The following is a 23,500-nucleotide window of genomic DNA, read 5'->3' as shown; positions in this document are numbered from 1 at the left end:
TGCTCTACTCAGAGGGAAGCCTAAAACTTAGGCTTGATGTTCCAGGTAGCATGTGCTACGTGAGGTCAAGAATGTTTACAGCATTTTTGCTACCATGAGAGAAACCAGCGAGAGAATACATCTTACGACAAAGCAAAGATAAACTAAGAAAATGGCAGGATTATAGAATAAAATTCCTGATCAAATCATAGCTGAAGCCTGTACATCCTGGCTTTCAGATAAGAGAACCAACATATTTTTGTTTGTTTAACACAGTTTGAGTTGTTCTGTTTTGTTTTGTTTTGCTGCTGGCAGCCAAGAGCCACCATAATATGTACCCTATTACTATGACCTCCTGGGTGTTTTCAAAATATGTAAATTAAGAAGTAGCTGCAGACCTACAGCTTAACTTCAGTGGGATTCCTGCAGGAGTTAACAGTGCGATACTGTAACAGAACAGAGATACATCTCAAGTAGTACATTTGTATTCCTTTATACATACACACTTATAAACACAAATCATCTGTTAAGTAAATGATACCCCATTATTTTAATGGAATGTTATCTGATTCCTATGAACTATTCTTAGGTGCTAAAGATTCTTCTCGGAGTTCTCACTAACTTTAAGGGGGGGGAAAAGCTATGACATTTTAAAATGTCACTTTGTAGAATGAAATTTGCAGATGATTCACTATGATGGAATACTTTTCTCCTCTTTGCTATCTAGCAGAGTTGTGTCACTTAAAAAAAAAAAAAAAAAAGTAAAATAAATAAATAAATGTTGATTTCCAATTTGTGAAAAAGTGAGTGTGTGAGAACATTCGTGAGAGAAAAAAATAAAAAGTAAGAGAAGATAGAAAGGTAATTAGTCAAATATAAATAGTTTTGGATTATTCACTGCTTTACTTTATCCTTCTTTTGAGAAGGTAATTGGGAACTGATTGCATTCTCAGAATTACTAGAGATGCAGCAGATGGCTTTAAAAATATTCTCAAATTAAAACATGAGTTTAGTGTGTGATCTGGCAACAGAAATCATAAACTTTTACTTTATACATTCACTCTTATTTTCACTGATGTAATCTAATGTAAATAAGAATTGCATTCTATTGAAAAGCTATTTTTTGCAAAAGTTCTCATCCTGAACATCATAGTCTAATACCAACTAAATAAATGATACAAATGCTCATAACTGTAGGTAACTTACTACAATCTACATGCCCTTTTCATATATTTCTACTGTGCAAATAAATACTAATACTAAGTTTTACAAAATTCAGAATTTCATGAAGACAGATGTAAATAATGGTAACTTTATCAAATGTTAGATTAGGATTGAGAAAACATCATTACTAGCTCAAGATTCCATTTATTATAAAACTGAGTACAAGGAAATCATTCACTATTTTTTTTTAATGGCTGGATTAATATTTGCCATCATCTAAGGTTGATTTAAGAATTATTTAAATAAGACATTTAAGTGCTCATTAAATTGTCATATACTTTTAAGGTATCTATAATCTACTTTCAAACCAACGTCATTTTTCCCACCTCTTCAGCATTTCCGTAAGAAAGATTCACATGTGGTACAGCAGGAAAACACACACTTCTCTGAGGACTCAGGCTAAGTTACTTCTAAATGCTTTCCTAGCACTGTTTGATTGACCTAGAAAAAAATCCCTGAAACCATCTGACCTTGGGTTCCTCATTTGTAAAAAGGGAAGCAAGGATATATTTGGATCTGATAAAAGTTAAGATATTTTTCAACACTCTAATTCTAAAATGGAACCACATATTGGTTAGACTCAAGAAAGTAAATAACAGAAATAAAATCCATCTACATACAATGAATTATGAAGGGACCAATTTAACTATAATTGAAATTTATTATGAAAATGATTTCTACCAAAATTTTTATATTTTTCCTCTTAACAAAATAATTGACATGTTATTTTATAAAATACCACACTTGTATATTTCCTCACTATTTTTAATGATAAGTAGGTTTTTAGTAATTTCCAACATTGTTGCCAAAGGTTGATTTGAAAAGGTCTCTCATATAGCAGACCCTACACTTCACTCTTCTGTTCCAGCTCTATGGACTATCTCTCTGTTCTTTCAACTTGCCAAGAAAGTCAGCCTCAGGTTATTTGGACTTCTTATTTCTGCCTGAAGCACTTCTCCTAATCTTGGCTTACCTAGACCATTCAGATCTCAGTTCGACTCTCATATTCTCAGAAAAGAGTCCCTGATGTGTCTAGCTATTACTGCCTATTATACCATAGTCTCTACTGTTATTTCTCAAGTTTATCTTTTTCAGGGTGCTTATTACAAGGTGAAATCATCTTGCTTGTGTATCTGCTTGTTTTTTTCCTTTTTTTTTTTTTAAAGATTTTATTTATTTGACACAGAGAGAGAGCGAGAGCAGGAACACAAGCAGGGGGAGTGAGGGTGGGAGAAGCAGGCTTCCCGCGGAGCAGCGAGCCCGATGTGGGGCTCGATCCCAGGACCCTGGGATCATGACCTGAGCCGAAGGCAGATGCTTCACGACTGAGCCACCCAGGCGCCCCTGCTTGTTTTTTTTCTTTGCCTTGACAAGAATATGTATTCTTTCTGTCTTCTCTACCACGGTGCCAAGAACAGTCCCTGGCAATAAAAACTACCATCGTTGAAGGGATATAAAAGTGCATTTGAACATTTATAATATATAAAAAGCTAAATGATTATTAAAATAATATAAAGTTAATTAATTCACATTAATAAATTATGATTATGTTACATATTTAAGCCGCTTTCACAATTGGACCTATGAACAAGGAGCTATGCCTAATTAAATGCATTGTATATACAGTTAATTCTGATACTATATTTTTTCTCTTAAAGCTTATTTAAAATTTCAGGTGTTAACAAGACCAGAGTTGTTTTCTTCTTCAACCATGAACTTCTTCTTCAAACATGAACTGTATCAAAGTTCACAGGCTATACTTCTCTTTTGATTTCAACCAGGCATCAACATAGCTTCTTTGCATGACTGATTATAAAATTTAGTTATTCACTGAATGATGTTCAGCTGCTGTACTGTTCAAGCTCTGTAATAATAACTGCAGGGTGACTGACTGATAATGGCTTATCATCTTTCTACTACAAAAGCATGTAAATTAGTAAAATAGATGTTTAGTTGTATGTGTGTGTGTTTATATGCTGGAGTTGAGTGTATTGTGTTGTTGCATTTCAATACAGTGGTGCACACTCTTTATATAATCTGGGAGGGAAAAAATTTACAGAAAAATGATAGTCAATCCTACCCTAAACACTCAGATAGTCAATAGCCACTATATCCGTTCCCTAGTCATAAACATGACCTAAACTCAGAAATTCACAGACTATTTTTCTTTTCTTTTTTTTTTTTTTAAAGATTTTATTTATTTGACAGAGAGAACACAAGCAGGGGGAGCAGCAGAGGGAGAGGGAGAAGCAGGCCCCCCGCAGAGCAGGGAGCCCAACGCAGGGCTGGATCCCAGGATTCCGGGATCATGACCTGAGTCCAAGGCAGACGCTTAACCGACTGAGCCACTCAGGCGCCCCCCAGACTGTCTATTTTTCTTTTTATTTATTTATTTATTTATTTATTTATTTATTTATTTATTTATTTATTTGACAGAGAGACATATAGCGAGAGAAGGAACACAAGCAGGGGGAGTGGGAGAGGGAGAAGCAGGCTTCCGCAGAGCAGGGAGCCCGATGCGGGGCTCGATCCCAGGACCCTGAGATCATGACCTGAGCCGAAGGCAGACACAACGACTGAGCTACCCAGGCGCCCCTCTATTTTTCATTAGTAAGGTCTCTTCATCACATCCACCAAACAGGAACATAAACATTTCCTGTATTTTCCTTGACACCTTATGAATAAATAATCTTAAGAAAACAAATGCAACCGAATAATCTGTTTTTTATTCAGGGCAAAAAATTCAGGATAACCTGATACTATCTTTTAGATGTAGATTGGAAATAAAGCCCAAATACTAGGTAGTCCATCTATACAAGGATGAGGGAAGAATGACTTTTAGTTGCTTGTTTTATTCTTGAAATTTAAGTTAATTGACATCTTATTACAATTTCTATAGTGAATTTTCATAGTGATTTTCCAATACATTTTTAGGGGTACTAAAGCCATGATGGATTGAGATGCCTAAAAATATACAGCAAGGTATTATCAACTGCATAGAATATAAGCTATATAGTGTTCCATGAGAAGATTTGCTTCATTCTCAATAATGTTTCAAGTGTTCAAAATAAACATAAAACAGTCACATAATAGAGTGAAATAGAGAAAAAGTAAATATGCAATACAATAAAGCATGATTCCATTATTTTACTGCCAATGCATATATAGTAGGGAGATAGGCATATACATATGGTAATATCTATACCTGTCGCTGTATCTACATCATTATATAGATATGTATCACAAGCAGGAAAATTAAAGGAATAATTCAGACTAAAAATGAACAAAGCCTACCTCCACAAATGGCATTAAAAAGGGCAGAGATCTTGATTTTTTTAGTTTCTACACTTTAGTTTTACTTAAATTTATTACAATGAATGCATATTGCTTTGCAATTAAAAAAAGTTACACTAAAAAGGGGGTTATAATTTATATTTTGTATGCTTCTATTTTATTCCTTCAAAGTATGCTTTGTAATATGTGTATTTCTGAGCTTCTTGCAAACATTGAAATCAAGCTCTATTAAATGATTCCAAGGCTACATGTTGGTATTTTTCTGCAGCAGGCATGTGAAATATCTATAGAGCCCAGCTTCCTCGCCTGTTTATAAGCACTCAGAGGACCCTGGTGTGATCACTGGTATCATTACATTGCTGCTTAATAGCACATGCTGTTGATACATTAATTGCTTTATTGACTATTCTAAAAGTTTATGACCTCATCTGCATTCCAATTTGACCTTGTTTTGCACTTTTCTAGTGAATCGCCACATTCAACAACCTACATAATGTGTATTATACCAATAAATTTACAAAATGAAAAAAGAGTCATATGATATGCATCTCATTATTTTTTTAATCAACTAAATCATTGGTAGGCAGAATTTATATTGCAAAGAACTGCATAATCGCAAAACCGTGATGCTATGGCCTCATGATTAGAAAAGATGCTCCACATTTTTTAAAATGTAATTTTCTTTTAAATAACAATTACTAAATGAGTGGGCCAGGCAATATACTCATGGTTTGAAGCAAGGGAAGTGGCTCTAAAACTTAAACTTTAAATAGAGATTCTAATTAAAAATTTTATGTCAAATAAATTAAGAATGTGCTTTATGACACCATAAATATCTATTCAAAAGTATTTTTTAATGGAATTGTTGTTTGTAAAACCTGAGTAAAGTCCTTTGCTCCCCAAGAAATGAGAGTTTATTGGAAAATACACACAAGTTAATTGAGGCCATAGAAATCTAGTTATGATGCAAGACGAAAATAAAATGCTCTATCTTGAAGGCAACTTTTTAACATGTGGTCTGATATTTGTACAATAAAATCTCACACAAAGCACTTTTGCCAGTTTCTCCATTTCCAGTCCACCTGCAAAATGCCAAGAAAGGGTTTTTTAAAAGAGTCCTCACACAATTTCTCCCTCACTAGACACCAAATGACAAGTTTGCGAGCTTTGTGTTCTAAAAAAAAAAGCGTAAGACAAGGTAGTACATTTCATGACAGAAAGGATGACACAGACTTTTGGGATATTTGCTGAATTTTCATTATTGGTGAGTATTGTTCTATATAGGGCTCTGAGTGTTTAGAAAGTAGAACACATACAATATTTCCCGTATGGAATGTAAATGAAGGAATTAGGCAAGAATACAAATGAAAGAAAGAGGAAAGAACTAATGGGTATTAGAATGTCAGAGCTAGATGCAATTACCTATTCCCATTTCTTTTTACAGATGAGGAAATGAATGCCCATGATCATTAGATGATTTGTTCACAGCTTCAGTAGGGGGTGCAATGGTGATCTAAAGCAAAGAGATCTTGTAACTATTTTTTTTTTTTAAGATTCTATTCATTTGAGACACAGAGATACAGAGAGAGAGAGAGAGAGAGAGAGAGCCTGAGTAGGGAGAGAGGCAGAGGGAGAGGAAGAAGCAGGCTCCCCGCTGAGTCAGGAGCCCGATGTGGGGCTTGATCCCAGGACCCGGGGATCATGACCCGAGCTGAAGGCAGGCGCTTAACCGTCTGAGCCACCCAGGCACCCTGAGATCTTGTAACTATTTATCCAGAGCTTTGTTGCTGATCGTGGTTGCAAAGAAGACTATGGGGAGCCATTCGAAGCAAAAAAATGATGTGCAAATTTGCTGACATGTGAAAGAGATTCTCATATGCAGCAAACTTCGTTGGAGCACAACATATACACTAAGCAACAGAGACTACTAGGAAGGTAGGTGAGTTTTGGAGAAAGGATTTCTGAGGGGCGAAATTAAAGATTTATACTTGCTTCCCAATTAAGGTGAATAAGTACTGGTATAAATATACTATATGTTACAAATGAACTGATTGTGATTCCAATTGAAATAATATGGAGCAACTAGAATGTGTATTATTGAAAAAAATTACATTCTAATTAGTTTTTGAATAATCTAGTTAATTTATGAATTAACAAGTTATGTTAAATTAGCTAGAAATATTTTCCTTATCTGACCCACCAATATCCCAAATGACCTTATGAAATAAGACAGTCACAATGCTATCAGGAACAGGCAAGTTCCTTAACACAGAGATTGTAGCCATTAAATAGACTACAATTTAATTTCATCTTTCCAACGGTTTGCTTCCTATGATCTTACAAATACAATAATTTGAGAAACAGATAAAAATTTATTCCTCCACTAATTTTATCAAGTAATAAATGCCACTTGGTGATTGTAGAAATAGCACTTTATGAAATTACTCTTTGCTCCTAAGTCTTTACTCAACCTCTTTACCAGAAAGACTTTCATCTCGGCTTCAGCTCTAAATCACTCTATTCATGAATAATGAACTACCAATCCTGTGTACTTGTGAATTATTTTGGATATCTAAATTATTGTTAAAATTTACATTCTCACTTCATGTGACAGAGTGTCTAATTGACTATGCACTTGATATTGCAGCCACTTTCTCAGACTCTCACAGAATACTAAAGAACAGGGTGAGCCATTAGCACAATGGAGAAATAAAAAATTCAACAAGGAGGAATACTTCTTCAGACTGGCAACATTTTCACCTGCATTGTAGAACAATTCAAAATTACCATCTTGCTAGATGCCTGGGCCATTTCCTTAGAAAAAACAAGGCACTCTATAATAGAACATTTCAAAGACTGATGAAAAATAGTAAGTTTTCAAGACATAGCAGTATAATAAATGTATCAGCAACTTTTTTATCTAAAAAAAAATAGTAATTCTTTTCAATAGAAGGAAGTTTGTGGTTTTTGTTTGTTTTATTTTTCTGTAACTGTTTAGTTTTCTAACTCCTTTACAAATCTGGTAATAGTCCAGTGAATGGGGCCATTAATTTAAAGGCTACACTGGATGAGATTTAAAATAATAATCAAGTATAGCCTTATATCTTGAGAAGTAAAATAGGATAAAGTTTTAAAACCCAGACTATCATAAACAATTATAAGCAGTAAACTCCAAACACTAGCTATGCCTGGACTGGTGAAAACTCAAGTGAGAGTCCATCATCTCCCCATCCTCTTCCTTTTCCTTAGAAGAATACAGCATTTGTGACAATTAAGTAAATGTCAGAACCAAATCAATTTCAAAAACATAGTAACTTCTCATTTATGTTCAAAGGGAATTCACATTTCTGAAGAGCATAGATAGCTCCACACTTGACTTCTAATAAAATACTAAGATTTATGCTTATTTATATTTGATATTCTCATTATCCATTGGATAACTTATATAATTTCTATCTTCCAACTCCTACTCATCCTAATTTTGATTAAAATTTTCCATATTTTTTTTCTTGACAGAGAAGTATTTTTTCTAACCAAGGATAAGTTCATTTATATCAACACCCTAGAAACATTTGCTTTGACTGCACAATCCCACCTTAGGGAAGCTATCTTACAGAAATAACTAGATATACACACAATCGTTATAGAGAGAGGTTCATAGCAATGATACTTATGATGGCAAAAATTAGGAAGGAACCAAAGTCAAAGTTAGGGAGATTATTAAATAAGTTACAATACACAAATCATAAAAAGATATAAAAACGGCCAACAGGTACATGAAACGATGCTCAACATTGTAAGTCACAAGAGAAATGCACAAGAGAAATCAAAACCACAATAGATACCACTTCAGACACATTAGAATTGGCTAACACAAAATGAAAAAGAAGTGTTGGTGAGGACGTAAAGAAATTGGAAAAGTGCTGACAAATAATGCAATATATGTTAAGAAAAAAAAAAAGAAGAAGATAGCAGGAGGGGAAGAATGAAGGGGAGGAAATCAGACAGGGAGATGAACCATGAGAGACTATGGACTCTGAGAAACAAACTGAGGGTTCTAGAGGGGAGGGTGTGGGGGCATGGGTTAGCCTGGTGATGGGTATTAAAGAGGGCACATTCTGCATGGAGCACTGGGTGTTATGCACAAACAATGAATCATGGAACACTACATCAAAAACTAATGATGTAATGTATGGTTATTAACATAACAATAAACAAAATAAAAAAAATGATACAGTGACTGTGGAAAACAGTTTGGCAGTTCCTTAGTTAATTAAACACAGTATTACCATGTGACCTAGACATTCCACTCCTATGTATATACTCAAGAGAACTGAAAATAGGTGTTCAAACAAAACCTTGTACACAAATATTTATAGCAGCACTATTCCAATAGTCAGAATGTGGATACCACCCAAATGTCTATCAACTGATGAATAAACAAAATGAGGTATAGCCACACAGTGGAACATTACTCAACCGTAAAAAAGAATGATGTATGGCCATAGTTGTTAAAATATGCATAAAATTTGAAAACATTATGCTGAGTGAAAGAAGTCACAAAAGTCACAAAAAGGCCACATGTTGTATGATTCCATTTATATGAAATACCCAGATGAAACAAATTCATAAAGACAGTAAACAGATTAGTGGTTGCCAGGGATTGGGAGGAGAGAATGGAAATGACTGCTTAACGGACAAGGAGTTTCCTTTTGGGGTGATGAGAATCTGGAACTACATTTTGATGATGGCTGCACAACACCATAAATGTACTAAATACCACTGAACTGTATACTTTAAAATGGTTAAAAAGGGAAATCTCATGTTATGACTATTTTACCACACCAAAAAAGCTACAATCATAAAATGGGGGAAAAAAGAGAAAAAGAATAAGTTCACTACAGAAAATTAAAAAAAAAAATAGTTTCTGGCATTTCTCTCCTCATAAAGTTTGGTTTTGTTGTTATTGTTTAATGATAATTTTCCTTTCCAGAAGATCAATCCTAAAAGATTTTCAATATTAGTATTCTTTTTTTAGTATGTCCTTGATTCTAGTTTGCCAGCACCGAAGTTCATAAAATATATTTTTTTAAAGATTTTATTTATTTATTTGATAGAGAGAGACACAGCAAAAGAGGGAACACAAGTGAGGGAGAGGAAGAAGCAGGCTTCCCGCTAAGCAGGGAGCCCTATGTGGGGCTCGATCCCAGGACCCTGGGATCATGACCCGAGCCGAAGGCAGACGCTTAACGACTGAGCCACCCAGGCACCCCCATAAAATATTTTCTTAAACTTTTTTTTTTTCTTCTGTGAGTCACTGCTTTTAACCTGTCTATGGTCCATAACTTATCTGAATCGAGATGCAGCTCCAAGACATCAGCAGGTGTAAACTTAATTTTACAAGACCAATTCATTCATATCTAAAAACTATTAATAGAGAAGAACCAATGAAGCACATTTTTTTCCCACTGCAGGTGGACAAGGATGATTCATGCTGTTTTACCAAAATTAACTGTGTCCTGTATATGTTACCCAAAGAGTACTCTCTAGGAAGAAAAAACTTTTTTTTTCTAAGAATCATGGGAGATGTTACAATAAAATTACTTTCTCCAGCTACACACTTTTTTTAAAGCGTAATTTTTATTTACTCTTCTTTAATAAACTGAGCATCTGCTATTATTTCAGTTTATCTCAAATTTAATTAATTCATTATAATTTCACTTGACTAACTGCTTTTCAATTCCATTAACATTTTCACCTAAACTCAAACCTGGAAATAATTTTGAGGTTGACTTGAAAAAAATCAAAAGGAAAAAAACAAAAACAAAATGAAGTCTTTATTTCAGAAGTAAAGTAAAGCATATTTTCATGAAAGAAATAAAATATTTTCCTTAGGGGAAAAATAATAGTGTTTTCATGAAGGATAGTAATAAGTTTCACTAGCATAAATATAAATGGAAATGAGAGAAAGAGGCAATGTAAAAAATCATTGGGGCATACTTCTTGATTATTAGGAGAAGTCTCATACCCTAATATTTCAGAATGTAGGAAATGATAGATGATCATGTTAGAGTATATTTTTTATTTAATATTACTTCCTTCCAATTTGATGGAAGTTTTAAGTCTCCACTGATAGAATAAGATTTGTTTTTGCCTAATGTTACAATGAAAAGCATTGCCACAAACTCTAGATTTTTAGAGACATATATTAAGATGGTGACCAGTGACTTCTCATAAATCTTTTATATCTCTTGATCTATCAATGAGCAGATTATAACCTGAGATTCAGGAGAAGAAAGGAAACTAATATCCCCACAGGAAAACAATGCTTCAGTCATCTACTGATACCTTTACTCATTAAATTCTTTCTGAGTACCTACTGCATTCTACGTATTTCAGGCTAGTAGATGGGGTACAATGGAGGAAAGACATTGTTGCTGCCTCAAGAACAGGCAAGGGATCTAACTTGATATTGGGGAAACTCTTTCCTCCAGTGGAGTGAGGCAACTTGAAATGCACACCAACCATCAGAGGTGTTGCTTGTTCTCCTTGCCAGTGCACCAGATTGACTACATCTAAGTAATGTTCTTTTCTTTGACTATTGCACCTCTTTTGTGATATTAATTCATTTATTCTTTAATATATTACACTTCTGTTAGAAGATGAGCTCTTTTAATTTTAGAGCCAGTATCTGTTTTCCCTTCACAGTCCCTGACATTTTAGTTCAATAGAGTGGGTGGCACAAAAACATTGACTAATTAATGACTTAATCCAGACATAAAACCCTGGACAACTTTGGACTAGTCACAACAACAAACTGAACTGATAAAAATGCATGCTTCAAAAGGCAAAAGACAGAACAGCAAAGAAAAGAGGCCAATGAATTTCATCATCAAGGATCTCCTAGGGCCAAGGAATATCATTATTTCTGCCTGTTAATTGTCTTTATGAAGATGTAAATCAGAACTATAGAGTAAAAATCTCTGATCACTTAGAATCTTGATTAAAAAAAAAAAAAAAAAAAAAAGTCCAGGGACACCTGAGTCGCTCAGTCAGTTAAGCGTCTGCCTTCAGCTCAGGTCATGATCCCAGGGTCCTGGGATCAAGTCCCACATGGGGCTCCTTGCTCAGCAGGGAGCCCGCTTCTCCCTCTGCCTTCTCCCCCTGCTTGTGCTCTCTCTATCTCTTTCTCTGACAAATAAATAAATAAAATCTTAAAAAAAAAAAAAAAGTCTAGAAAGGACTACAGCTAAAAAGTAAAATAGGAGCAAAGGAGAAAACATGTCTGCCATTATCATATGAAGAAAATGTTTTACATCAACGTTTAGACACTAAAATTTAGATTTTCTATATAATGAACTCTACTAGAGACAACAAGTAATTTTCAGTTTCCCTGAAACAATTTTCTCTGAATTGCTCACACTAATTATTACTTTGTAAGGAGTGATTCTGCAAAGAATTTGCCACTAAAAATGTTCAGTGTTTAGTATGTTGTATAATGGGTAGTAATCATTTGTGAAATATCCATTAGGAAAAAAATGAATTAATTAATATACAATAAATGGAAAAATTATTAAACAAGGAAATTTTTTTTTATTTTCCTGATTTACCTGATATTTACATATATACTAAATATAGACAAATAAGACATAATTTCTATAAATAAACACTTCAATTTTATTTCGGGAAAGATTTAAGTTAGACCAAGTCCTGACACAGCCTTTGTTCAGTATAATCTGAGGCATGGCTATGAAGCAAGACTAGCCATTTCAAAAGCAAAACTGTTAGTATACTGTCAATGAAAGACACTAATGAAAGGCAGGTGGCTTCTCTGTTTTTTATCTGAAGTTTCTCATTTACTCTGAGGGAGCAGGGAGACTGAATAACAGACTTCCTCACTAGTACAACAGTTAATAAGGAAGAATTTCAGAGTCGTAGCCATGTCATACTACTGTCCTTCTTCTTCACACCTTGGCTCAAAATACAAAAGACATACCGAAAAGCTGGGAGGGGAAAAGAATCAATGGGTAAATAAGTTGTGAGGTAACCTGTTAAGAACTGTGATTTTATAATTAAAAAATATACATAATTATATATATGAAATTACATATAAAACATTTTCAATGGTCTAAGAACAAAAAAGATAAGAATTCTCTAATCATCCAATTACACGGAATCCCTCAGAAGGCTAGAGAGAAATTCGTTCTTTTTTTTTTTCTTCTTAATGTTCTGTGGCACTTGTACCAGCCAAGGACCAGCTGGGAAAACACAAAGCATATTAGTTGTTTTAGCAGAGAAAATTTAACATAGAGAATTGTTAATCAGATGTTGGACAGTTAACGATACAAATAAAAAAGTTAAAAAAGGAAGGAGGGAGGGAAGGAAAGAAGGAGGGAAAGAAGGAAGAGAGGGAGGGAATGAAAAAAAAGACACTGAGATAACACAGTTATGAATACCTATGGAAAGGATCAAACACTTATACAGCTTAAGACACAAAGGGAAGAGCGTGGGGTTATTAGACACCGGATGCCCGTCAGAGGACCCTACAGAACTGGAACTCGGACTTCTGAAGAGGAGCACCGCCTGGCTCTGCCTGGTAACTCCAAGGGGGTATAATGAGACAGATTCTAGGAATGAAGAAAAAGAAGAAAAGCACTGCAAAAAGGAAAGGACTGCTGCCAGGTGAGGGACCATGGCTAAAGGACAATGAGAAGCACGACTAGCAAAGAAGGAAGCCACGTTCCCCTCTCTCAGGACAGTTAGCCTCCCTCTGGAGCTCCCTGTCTGCAGATCTTAAGGGAAAGCCAGATGGCCAAGAGGAAATGCAGTTCCAAGAGCCCCTGCCCTGAAATCACAAAGCTGGTAGGTCTGGAGTTTAATAACTGGCTGTTTAAAACACCGAAATTTAGTCAAGGAAATTAAGATGTGATAACTGATAAGATTCCTTTCATTTTAAATCATAATATCATTCTGTGGAAGAACTCAAGCTAAGGTACTGACTCCAGAAATAGCACGAAGCATGTCCACAGGCGAGGTGGTGTGGACTTCTGAGAGCAAGCGAAGAGATGAAAATGTTCTAAGTATGGTTTTGTCATATGATCTCCCTTTTTGAGTCTCCTTTGAAAAGAATCATTCCCTCAATGATTCAGTAGCATTGTCTACAAAACTGTACTGATTTTATATCTTATTCTATACTGTATATAAATACAGGCTAAAACCACAGAGGATCTGGCTATATTTGGTATGCCCCATCTATCATGGGATAGTTAATTTGTGCATTCATCTTTTTAAAACTAATAATGAATTTCTAAAACCTTTTAAATTGACTTAAGTTTTGTCATCCATTTATTGAACATGCCTGCAATGAAAAATTAATTATTAAACAAAAACCTTGGGAAGACATCAGTGGCCTTGTCACCCATGCACTAGACTGATAACATATCAGTTTCCAGACCAGGGAGGGTGCTGACAGCTCACAAATTTAAACCTAGAAAGGTAATGCTAAGCATGTCATGGCATAAGTCACATTTTTAATTTATTTTTTATTAAATCTTAGAATAAATTCATCCATGCCTCTCAAACTCCTCCTGATTAAATGAGCTGGCACTCTTTCAAATGTAAAGTATGGTTACAGCTTCTCAAGGGCATCAGAAACGCTGAAGCATAAGACAACGGTAAATACAAAAGGCAAAAGAGGTGGACAGTGATATATTCACCAGCACCACAGGCGAAGTGAGGTTTTTGAAAACGCTGAGGCTAACAAAACAAGGGCAGCACACTCCCCAAATGGTAAATGCACCTGCAGTCGGAGACTCTGTTTTAGTGCTGGTGCATAAATGTGTCCACCACTAAGTCTGAAAAAAAAAGAAAGGAAGGAAAAAGAAACCCTAAGAAATAGAAAGGAACAGCTGTAACCAATTTTCAAACTCTAAGTTTTAGGGTTGGGTTAAGAAGTCAGGAGAACTGTTCAGTATTTGTGTCAGTTCTACCCTTTAATTTTGCAAAGTGAAGATGGTTTTGTGTGACTATAAAGAAGAGCAGAACATCTGTTGTACTGTGTGTTCCTGCAGCGAGCACTGCAGCATCTTGAACTCTTTTCCTTCCAGGCAGAGTTCAATCTCGTTCCATAAAATGATTAGAAAATAGTTTATATCAAACATATTCAACCAGGTCAGAGAGAACAGATCATCTGTATTACTGCTATCTAAAATGCTCTGACATACTAAATTCAAATAAAAAGAGCCTGAATGAAAAAGTGATGATTACTGAGATCTCTTAGATGATTATCATTAGGCCACTGTATTTGAAAAAAAAGATAAAGATGATCTTCACAGTACATTACTTCACAGTTTATAATCCTCATTCATTTTTTTTTTCCAGTAAACAGTTATTTGCCACTTACTGGTGTGGGCTAAGGGGCTAATGCTATGGAAGATAAAAATATGTAAACAACCCTGTCTAGCCTCACAGAGCTTTTTAATAAGAAGATATGGCAAGGGAGAATATTAAGTCTTATCTGAGAGGCACAAGAAAAGTACTAAATAAACTGTAGCTTGGGTCCTCAGAGGAAATTTCATTAAGAGAATATCTTTTGAGCTGGACAGTTTATTGACTGTTACTATGTTCCAGGCAGTTAGGATACATTGGTGAATGGTCACAGATCCCTACCCTTGCAAAGCTAACATTCTAGTGAGTAGAGGCAAATTATTTGCAGTAGTCATAATAAAAGTAAGTTATATGGCATGTTAGAACATTAATGCTAAGAAAAAAAGAAAAGCAGAGGTTAGTTGGGGATTTGGAGTGCCCACACTGGGAATAAGTGATTACAATTTTAAATAGGATGAATGAGATAGGCTTCATTGAGAAAGTGACATTTGAACAAGAACTTGAAGAATTTTAATAAGCATTTGCTTGTGGGAAAGACTGTTTTAAGGAAGGAAATAGCATCAAAATTATAATTCATTTTTATGTTTATCCTAAGAGCCTAGTACTAAACTGACACAGAACAGGCACAGAAAAATATACTGAATAGGGGCGCCTGGGTGGCTCAGTCGTTAAGCGTCTGCCTTCAGCTCAGGTCATGATCCCAGGGTCCTGGGATTGAGCCCTGCATCGGGCTCCCTGCTCAGCAGGGAGCCTGTTTCTCCCTCTCCCACTCCCACTGCTTGTGTTCCCTCTCTCGCTGTGTCTCTCTCTGTCAAATAAATAAATAAAATCTTTAAAAAATAAAGAAAAAAAGAAAAATATACTGAATAAATAAATGTATGAGCAAACTTACAGTATCACCTAGTGCACTTGCCCAAATGTGAATGGTCCCATTTAGTTGGATAGTGGTGTCTTTGTAGAATAACTGTAGCAAAAGCTAAAAAGTTAGGCCAAAGCCTTATTTTAAGTTCAAAGATAAAGAATTTTATAGGAATTTCGGTATAGCATTGAAAACTACTGAAGCTTTTAACTAGAGCCAAGGTGTTGTGGAAGAGAAGAAAAGAATGGTAACAGAGTTGTGCTATAAAGGGATGTCTGAATTAGATTAGATGTGGAGGTATCAGACTGGAGATAAGAGAGGTGATTAATAGGTCCTTAAATATTCTTTAAAAGAGATAACACAGGGGGCACCGTGGTTCAGTCGGTTAGGTGTCTGCCTTCGGATCGGGTCATGGTCCCAGGGTCCTGGGATCAAGCCCTGCGTCGGGCTTCTGCTCAGCGGAGAGCTTGCTTCTCCCTCTCCCTCTGCCTGTCACTCTGCCTGCTTGTTCTCTCTCTCTCTGTCAAATAAATAAATAAAATCTTTAAAAAAAAAAGAGAGAGAGATAACACAGAATTCATCTCATATTATGATATTGGAACTTCAACACTGGGCCATACCCAAAAGAAACTTACCCACTCATTCATTGAGAGCGGAAAAAAAAGTCATATTATTAAAGCTCAAGAACAAAAACCTTTAAAAAGCGAAGACTTCAGTCCTTATTGACTACAACACAAACCAAGATAAACCATCAACACCGTAGAAAGAGTCAGAGACCTTTGCCAACTATACCAGCTTCCTTTTCATCCTTTGTAACCATTTGCCCGACGAACCACCCTTTAGAATGCTGTGCTCTCCAGGGCGCCTGGGTGGCTCAGTTGGTTAAGCGACTGCCTTCGGCTCAGGTCATGATCCTGGAGTCCCGGGATCGAGTCCCAAGTCGGGATCCCTGCTCCGCGGGGAGCCTGCTTCTCCCTCTGACCCTCCTCCCTCTCATGCTCTCTGTCTCTCATTCTCTCTCTCGCAAATAAATAAAATCTTAAAAAAAAAAAAAAAAAAGAATGCTGTGCTCTCCAAACAAACTGGGTTCTTTCCCACCTCTCTGCCTGTGCTCAGGCTATATAGCATTTACCCTTTTGTACTCAGTCTGACAAACTCCTGCTTAGCCTTCAAGGCCCAGTTCATATGTCATTTAATCTCTAAATCAACTGATTTGGCCTGAAACGTCAAGCAAGTTTGAGATACAGGTTTCAGAGTCAGTAGCAAGTAGCAGAAATGCTGATAATGGATGAAAGTAGCAAAGGAAAAACATTTAAAAAAAAAAAAAAGATGTGAAGGGAAATGAGCAAACCAATTTATATTTTTCAAATATATGCTACCTTTGCATGTTTCTTCTGCATTCTTTGACTTTTAAACTAAATAAACTTACTGTTAAAGGAAAATGTAACTTAACATCATTTCCATTCTTCAGTCATATTTCTGAGAAAACAAAATTCGCAAGGAACAGGATCAAATTCTCTTTGTACAGAAGGAAATAATAACATTCTTAACTTTTATCCATGTTAAGAAGTGGGTTTTAGTCTTAATTCATGACCAATTCATTTTATTCACAGTATTTTTAAATAGTCTCAAGCTAGGAAACAAATACCAAAATTTCCTAACACTGAAAATATTAATTTCTGCTGATACTTTTAAAACTGGTAAAAATATTTACATAAAATAATATCTTTATTGCTATTACTGATATGCATTTATTGAGTACTTATATGAGCCTGTCAGTTTTCTAAGTACTTCACATCCTTTACCCATTTACAAAATGATAGATGAAGACTAGCTTGTATTATAATTACCCACATTTTACAAAGATTAACTAAGAAAGGCAAAATATCTTCCTGAAGTCACATAGCTAATAAATTCAACACACAACTAAGTTTGTCTTAATCAAAAGCTTATTTTCTCACCATAGAGCTAAGCTAGTTTTTAAAATCACCACACTCAGATAAAACTGGGAGATTTGATGTTTGAAATAAGATTCAAATACACAGTTATCATGCTTCTATTAACCACATTTCAACACTTTGTAAACATTTAAAAATTGTACCATTTAAAAATTATTTCACCAGACACAAAGGAACAAGAGTAACAGCTATGCTGTGCTGCCGGGAATCCAAGTTTTAGTCTGCTTCTTACTGCTAACAAAACAAGGGTAGAGAAATCCCAAAATGGGAAAAGCCGTGGCTTGTTCCCTGCCTGGCATGGTCTGAGAATGCTCTTGGTACAGCATTCTAAGTACCTAGGAGAGAATGTCAATCCCCCTGGTTTAATTAAAACTGGAGTTGTTTGGCTGTGACTGGAAGACAGAGAGAGAGCAACATGGGATGTAAGAAGTAGGAGGAACAGACAGAGTCCTGTACTCCTAGTGGGACAGAAGGGACAGGAGAGTCCCCCATGGTAATAGTGAATCCCAGAAACCCCGCTCAAGAAGAGAATCTTTCAGAGACAACTAATAGCCAACCAAAAACATGAATGCATTTCCTATATTAAGCATTTTTAGCTTTTACTTCTTATTCTCCTACTTTTACTTTCTATCAGTACAGGTGAGTACTCTGCAGGAAGCTTATAAGAAATCAGTTATTGTCAGGAAAACTTTTCAACTTAATTATTATGCCTCAAAGGTTCCATAAAAAATGAATATAGTTTTCTCCTGTATTATATTATTTGTAAAATAAATATTTATTATTTGACATAATGCCAAGAAAGTGTTCCCAATGTCTCCAGAAATGGTTACAACCAAACTACCTTAATACAATAAGTAAGCAAGTTAAATTTTCCCATAGCATGTCTTTATCTTCAGAATTCCTTGGGGTAAATATTTGTAAAAGATTCAAAACATTTAGTTTTATGTAAAACCATCAATCTATCAATACTGAAATATGGACAACATAGCAATAATTAAGAGAAATGTTTATTATTAAAAATCTAATTTACTACGTCAATAAACTCACAATAAAAGATTTTACTGAGGATTTTAAAGTTGCCTAGAATAGGGGCGCCTGGGTGGCTCAGTCAGTTGGGTGTCTTCCTTCGGCTCAGGTGATGATCCCAAGGTCCTGGGATCAAGCCCCACATGGGTCTCCTTGCTCGGCGGGGAGTCTCCCTCTCCCTCTGCCTGCTGCCCCCCCTACTTGTGCTTGTGCTCTCTCTCTCTCTCTGACAAATAAATAGATAAAATCTTTAAAAAAAATTAAACAAATAAATGAAAAAAAATAAAGTTGCCTAGAATAATTCATAAGCTCTTCAAAATCCTTTTAACTCAAATAAACAAACATACAATAAATATTTCAAAATTTATATCAAAATGTGTATCATCTAGGGGCGCCTGGGTGGCTCAGTCGTTAAGCGTCTGCCTTCGGCTCAGGTCATGATCCCAGGGTCCTGGGATCGAGCCCCGCATCAGGCTCCCTGCTCGGCGGGAAGCCTGCTTCTCCCTCTCCCACTCCCCCTGCTTGTGTTCCCTCTCTCGCTGTGTCTCTCTCTGTCAAATAAATAAATAAAATCTTTAAAAAAAAAAATGTGTATCATCTAGGTGTGTACCTGAAACCATACTTTATACTGAGTTAGAGTGGTGATAAAATATATTCAAGACTGAATTTTTTAATTTATGGAGCTGACCTCAAAGGTCACTACTCTATTTTTGAAATGAATTTAATAATTAACCAGGACTTTAAGATATCCGATTTTTGCATTTCTTATTTTTTTTCCCCATTTAAAAAGACAACTATGAAGTTTTAGAGATCAGTGATTATCCCTGTTTGGTTTCCAAATAGGATTAATGATGTGCTAAATCTAATTAGACATAACTTTCACTGAAACAAAGTTAGCTTTCCTAAAAGAGAGTTTAATCTTCTACGAATTTCCTTCTTTCTATTCATTTGCCATCTGACTATACTTTTATTATTATCAGGTTTATTGTGCTGTTTTTGTCTCTAATGGAAAATACTATGAATGGTGTCAGAAAAGGACATATTGACTAGTCCATTAATTATCAGTGTACCTAGTGCTTTCATTTTCAGACATCTACCTCTGGGTAGATGGGTCTTTCTGTAATTTCTGTGTGGACATGGAGCCTGTTTTGGATTGTTTTTGTTTTGTTTTCTTTTTTGGTTGTTGTTTTAATGTTAAATATAACAACTGTATTGAGACAGAGATGTTTTTAAAAGAGTCGCACATCAGTTTATAAAGCCTCCTGCTGCATCATATTGGTCTTTACCAGACCTGTTTTCCACAATCTCCCAATCAAACTGATTGACCTGGTTCATTTATGGAGCTTTCTCCCAATTATAAGTGTACACACATTCACATATATGGTAAGTGCACATGATTTAGAAATCCATTATATAGAGCAAATACACTTCTGGAAGTACTGTTATATTTTAAAAGCAGCTTTGCAGGGGTGCCTGCATGGCTCTGTCGGTTAAGTATCCGACTCTTGATTTCAGCTCAAGTCATGATCTCAGGGTCATGGAATTGAGCACCTGAGTCAGACTTCATGCTCAGCGTGGAGTCAGCTTGAGATCCTCTCTCTCCCTCTGCCTCTGTCCCGCCCCCCCACCCCCACTCCCTCCATACTCACTCTCTCATACTCTCTCCAATAAATATATAAAATCCTTAAAAAAGAAATAAAAGCAGCTTTATAAATAGCTTTCTTGCAACAAAAATATTATATAGATATATAATGTCTGCCTTCTAAAAAGTTGCTTATTCCAAAAACTTTCACATTCTGCCCCTTACACTGGGCTTTGAACAACAGTTTAAATTTCAAAAATGGGGGGGGAATAGTTTCAATCACTTTATCTCCTCATTCTATAGTATGTTTATTATTCACATATATTATCACTATATTATTTTAAGAAACTAAAATGATGAAGTTTACTTTCACATTTTAATCTTTTATTCTATCTGAGGGTATCTACACAAGATGTTTTTCTTCAGCAGAAGCAGACCCTGAGAGATGCACATATCATTAGATAGATAAAATACTACTGGACTTGGAATATACTTACAAACATCACATCCAATTATTTAAATGAAGATTAAAAGGAAACCACTATCGTATGAAGCAGGAATTCTCATTACTTCATATACTGCCAAAGAGTCTGTCCCCATTGTAAAATCAGTCATAATATATTCTTAAGATATTTCACTCTCTAGTCTATCCATTACAACTACAAAATTAAATAACATTTTACAGGAACTATTTTAATGATTGTTACTCATTATTAGAGAATAGCATAGGAAGAAAGAGCCTTTATTTAAAAAAATAGTCTCTTTAAAAGGCATAATATCTGTCATGAGTTCTCTATCCTACTAGTCTCTAGGGAAGGCAGATGCATGTGCCCATTCCCATGTCCAGGGGAGATCTAGCAGACCTGACTGCATTTCTGATAAATCTTCTCTATAGTCCCATTAGTTTTGATGAAGTTCTTTGAAAAACTGAGAAGAGAAAAATGCCTTTGAGAAATGCTCTTATTCTGCAGTGTGGTGTTACCAGGGTCCTGATTTATTCCATAGAAAGGATTAGGTCACAGAGGAAAAAATTAACTTTTGGTTTTTTTTGATATACTTATTTGCTTAGTGCAAACATATAGTTAAAAGCCACATTATAGATTCAGAAACTTCTCACAATGCAATATACTAATCACTAATTCTTTTAAAATATTCACACAAAATATCAGTTTCTTGGATTAAAAAAGGAATTTATACCTTGTTCTTTGTTATGAGCATTTCATCACATAGAACATATTTTAAAACAAATATGCTTTTAAAATTTTTGGCAGTTAACAGCAGACTGTAGGCTTCTAGGATGTCAAGGTTGAAATCCAGTTTCTCTCATTTGATAAATGTGTGATTTTGGAGATGTTTCTTGAATTATTTGTGCTTTAATTTTCTTTAAAGTGGGAAGGGAAATAGTAGATTCATGGGATTTGGGGAATGAGTAAATAAGCTATTTTATTTAAGGCTCTTGTTATTCCTGACAAATAATAGCAGATAATTAAATGCTTTAGCTGTTGTTATTGTTGCTGTTGTTTGTTGTTGATGATGATGACAGTGATGATTAGTATTAGAGTTGTCCAACCAATCTTCAAGGGAGTTATCTCTATCTGTGAAGGTCAACATCCAGAAAAAAATAAAAGGTGTACTTTGAAGTGATCCACACAACAAATATCTTTTCCCAAATTATTTGTGGCATCTTTTTTCTCCTCTCTGTACTTTAGCAGATATTAAACAAGGTTCCCTTTGGAAAGAGGTGGACACAGGAGGAAGAGATGGTGCAGCAAGTGTTTCCTGTTTAAAAATGTCACACAGGAGATGGAGGGAATTTGAAAAACTAAGGCAAGCAGAATCACAGACCTCTCAGCTAGATTTTTATGAAAAACACGGTAGCAAGAGGAGTTGGGGTGGGAGGGCTGGAATTTGATTTGGTGAAGTAAGGGGACTTTTATTATTGCCGTTCACTTTAAATCATTGTGGGGTTTTGTGTGTGGGGGGGGGTGGGTGTTTTGTTTTGTTTTGTTTTGTTTTGTTTTATTCAGGGTTTGGGTAAGTGTGCTTGGCTACCAGTAAACCTAGGCAAAAACAGAGCTAGATGGGCTTTTCTGTGCAGCTATGTCTGTACTATTAATCACTTTGTCTTCAGAACTCCTTCTCTGCACCCTCCTCCAAAATCCCACTTTAAAACTTTAAGGGCGCCTTCCATTTTCCTCAAACATTCCATGTGTGCTCCCTGTGGGTGGCACCCTATATCCAGCGGGTCATTCAGTTTCCTTGCCACCAAAGAGGGCTTTGTGCTTCCTATAGTGGCAATCCTGTTGATTCCATGATAATGTCAATATGCACATTTTAAAAATGTCTTCCAGAGATAATATACACATTCTAATTTTCAAACACTAGGAATGAATTTAGCTAGGTAGTAAGTGATGATTGCATCTTGTCAGTTAAAGTGAAGAATGAATAAGGTATTTCAATGTCCTTTAAATAATACATTTCTACTTATTTCACAGGTATTTTGTCCTGCCCTATATCCAAAATGGCTTTAGATAAGGATTAGATGGGGCGCCTGGGTGGCTCAGTTGGTTGGGTGACTGCCTTCGGCTCAGGTCATGATCCTGGAGTCCCCGGATCGGGTCCCGCGTCGGGCTCCCTGCTCAGCAGGGAGTCTGCTTTGCCCTCTGACCCTACCCCCTCTCATGTGTTCTCTCTCATTCTCTCTCTCTCAAATAAATAAATAAATAAATAAATCTTAAGGAAAAAAAAATTCTAGATAAGGATAGATGATAAATCTAAAAAAGAAGTAGCAGGCATCATTAAATAATGGCATTAAAATTGGATCTTACAGGAAAAATATAACACCTAAACCCAAGCTCTTAGAGAATGGGGTCTATTTAAAACGTGAAGAATGGACTTGTAGAAATATAAAACAGGAATAGAAATGGAGTGGGCATCTCTGGTAATCTAGGTCATTGGTTCTGAATCCTATCTGAAATTATCGGAACTACCTAGGGAACTTATTAAAAATACTGATTCCCAAGACTCAACCCCTAAAGATTTGGTTGATGAGATCTGGAAATAAGTATTTTTAGCCATATCCCTGGTGATTTTATGCAGTCCCTTCAACACTGGTCCTTGGACCATCATTTAGAACTCAATAACCTAGAAGAGGGAAGATCAGTGAAGGGAAATATTTAAAAACAGATTTCT

General features: G+C 35.6%; 1 protein-coding gene across 6 annotated transcripts in view; it reads right to left on the bottom strand.

The window, feature by feature from the left end:
* The window catches only part of PCDH9 (protocadherin 9), a 930,050-nt gene that overhangs the window by 682,574 nt on the left and 223,976 nt on the right, over nucleotides 1-23,500 (bottom strand). The window lies entirely within an intron of this gene.

Source organism: Phoca vitulina, unplaced genomic scaffold (assembly GCF_004348235.1).
Source record: "Phoca vitulina isolate PV1807 unplaced genomic scaffold, GSC_HSeal_1.0 scaffold5, whole genome shotgun sequence".
Taxonomy (NCBI): domain Eukaryota; kingdom Metazoa; phylum Chordata; class Mammalia; order Carnivora; family Phocidae; genus Phoca; species Phoca vitulina.
The sequence above is the reverse complement of the archived record's forward strand: the minus strand, read 5'-3'. Positions and strand labels throughout refer to the sequence as shown.